The sequence below is a fragment of the Ursus americanus genome, chromosome 26 (assembly GCF_024610735.1).
Source record: "Ursus americanus isolate L20-20 chromosome 26, mUrsAme1.1.p, whole genome shotgun sequence".
In the NCBI taxonomy this organism is placed as follows: domain Eukaryota; kingdom Metazoa; phylum Chordata; class Mammalia; order Carnivora; family Ursidae; genus Ursus; species Ursus americanus.
In genome coordinates this window covers 27,573,622-27,576,694 of record NC_142152.1, presented here as the reverse complement: position 1 = coordinate 27,576,694, position 3,073 = coordinate 27,573,622, and the positions used below count along the sequence as shown (strand labels likewise).

Below are 3,073 nucleotides of genomic sequence, written 5' to 3'. Positions count from 1 at the left end.
TATACGTGAAGTTCACAATAGGTCAGAATCATATAAATTGTACCTGGGATTTCCTTTAGAAATAATTTTACATTTTAACTGTAACTAGAATAAAGACCTGGTGTTCCGTATAGAAATTACCACTAATGTCATATTTATCTTACATAAAATCAAATTTTTATACTGTATAGCAAATATTAATCTATTAAACAAGGACCAACAATAACCAACCACAAACCTTATTCTAAAGTGAGATTGCATAATAGTTTATAATACGAAATTCTTACCTTACCCTTCCATAACCCTTGCCTTAATTTTAATACAGTAAATGAAAGGGATTTTTTAAAAATCAGAGTTAAAGAATTCAGAACTCAATTTTTGGGCGGTAGATTTTGATAAATATCTTTGGGGGAAATTGGGCAGAATGAAGAGCATTCCAACCTTTATAAGAAATGGTCTGATGTGATTCCTTTTCTGAATTACTATAAATTTATCTTTCGAAACCAATGTCTATACTGGGTGTTATATGCAAGTAATGAATCATGGAACTTTACATCAAAAACTAGAGATGTACTGTATGGTGAATAACATAATATAATAAAAACATTATTAAAAAAAAAGAAACCAATGTCTATATTTCCAGGAGACCTTCAATTTCATCTGTCACCCTCTGCCATGCTCCTTGACTTCATTTCCTACTTGTCTCAATATTATGCCTAAAATTTATGGAGATTTAGTTCCATGCAGATAATCTGATAAGTGACTGGTTGCTGAGCCTCAGACAACTATCATTATCATTCTTTTACCAAGGAGGACAGTGATTTTTGAATAAGCAGGTTCCATAGGTCTCAAAATTAACAGTGAACCTGATACTCAAGAGCAGATACACCTGTTGCCTAAGTCTAGGCTTTCGCTGCTCTACAATTCAACCTGCTAAAGTTTCAGTCTTATTTCAATGCATTATTTGCATAAAATCTGAGAACTAACTGTCCAAATAAAACAACTTGTACACCTTCGCATACTTATAACTATATGTTATGTTTTCTAAATTTATGAAATTAATGAAATCTGTTGTCTTTCACCAGTTTATTTTACACAGGCTACCCTCCTAAAATGATTAGGTTCTCCTTACGTCTTACAAGACTGTATCAAGTAAACCTCCTAAACTAATTTCCTTTGTTACCCACAGGTTTTGGTGAAACCATTTGTCAGTTCCAGCCCAGTCACCCAGCTCTGCTGCAGACAGTTGAGGTCCAGGAACTTTGGGTCCAGGGCAAATCGATCACAGACAGAGAAGGCACAACCTCTCAGACAAGTATAAGGGTAGCTTACCGTTACCTGGTAGCTGAATCTCGGAGGAGATGTCCTGCTAGTGAGACCCATTACCCCACTGTTTGAGTGAAGATTCTTTACACTCACCTATGAGGTGACTGTTATTTCTATCCCCCATTTTTTAGGTGAAGATATTCAGGCCTAGAAAAGTCACGCAGCTAATGTTACAAGGTCACTAGGTGGTACATGGCAGAGCCGAGAGTCTAGATCAGTTATTTCTGAACTCGAATAAATTACAAAGAGCCCCATATGCCACAGAAGACATGTTAAAACAAGGAGCCATTGTAGATCCAGAGAACATATGAGGAGGCCTGAGGCAGTAACCCTGCTCTCCCAGGGCAGACCACCAACCCTATGAAGAGGGGATGGATAATCAAAACTAAACCTCCGCCCACATCTGAGAAATTGTGCTTACATTAACTACGTGCATGGATCATATAGTGCTTATATTTACCTTAATGCAGGGACTCATTACAGCCCTCTTATGGTTAAATTGCAACAGACGACTGTAGGATAATAGCGATACTATTAATTATTCATGTGGAAAATGAAAAGGCTGAGTCGAATCCAATTATATATGGAAACAAATGATTTTGAAAAAGTGTGGAACTGTCTTTTTAAAACTTAAAATCCAAGCAGTGTTTGCCTTTGCCATTACACATATGAGTTTCTATTTGTTTATTTATAAAATAGCTATTCATGTGAAATCTACATCCTGTGGAGTGACTGCAGGTGCTTAATTGCGAGCCCGTAAGCAAACCATTACTGCAACTATAACTCTATTACAGTATGCAGAGAAAATGCTATGAGTAGAAATAGCTTTTAAGTAAAGTTTTACACCCTAGTTTGGAACCAATTCCCCCTCCATTTTAAATTAATTTATTTCTTTTAATGATGCTTTTTTCTCAGAGGGCCAGGAGATATTGGAAAGTCCAGTTATTGTACTTTACTTATCATGCCTGGTTAAAAGTCAAAAGAAAGGAAACCTGCTTTGTGTCTCCCACTTTTCACATGCAAGAAAACAGAATGAGCTTATTAATACACAAGCATATTGTGAGCACGAATCAACCATATGTTAATTAATTATTCGGTGATGCTTGGGGTGGTAATATAGTATTTTTTGAAATATCTATACCCTGTGCTCATTTCAGCAGCACATATACTAAAATCAGAACGATACAGAGAAGATTAGCATGGCCCCTGGGCAAGGATGACATGCAAATTCGTGAACTATCTATGTCCTTCTGGTGCTTAACTCTTCACATCCTTTTTCTGTTCAAAATAGTAAACTGCTATCATTTCCTTGGGTTCATTTGTAAAGTATTCAGGTTTTATTCTCTTTCTCTATTTTGGCACAGATAACAGAAGTCAACCACTTTCTGATAATCATCGGAAATAGATTATATATATATATATATGTGTGTGTGTGTGTGTGTGTGTGTGTTTATTTCTTATCTTGAGTCTTTAAATTGATGGCAGTAAAAATAAAGAGGGAGAAAAGAGGGAGAGGCACTAGGAGGAAGTGAGTATTTCAAATCGTCTGTGTTTTTATTTCCTAAGGAATCAACAGCCACAACTTCCTGCCAAAGGATTCATAAAATGTTTCTTTATTGTCTGCTTATCTATTTTTTCTATGTATTTGTTTATTTGTTGATTTTCCATTTTGAGGCAAAGGGGATTGTGAACATTTTCAGGCTAAAAATAGTGTCCAACTACATCAAATTCAGGTTTCTTACTTTCCTTTCTTTCTACCAAAGATCTT

At 35.7% G+C, this 3,073-nt stretch overlaps 1 non-coding gene across 1 annotated transcript; it reads left to right on the top strand.

The window, feature by feature from the left end:
- The first annotated feature begins 2,449 nt into the window (after positions 1 to 2,449).
- On the top strand, positions 2,450 to 2,555 carry LOC123799084 (U6 spliceosomal RNA). Its single transcript, XR_006781501.2, has one exon. It is a non-coding gene; the product is annotated as a U6 spliceosomal RNA (small nuclear RNA).
- The last annotated feature ends 518 nt before the right edge of the window (positions 2,556 to 3,073 follow it).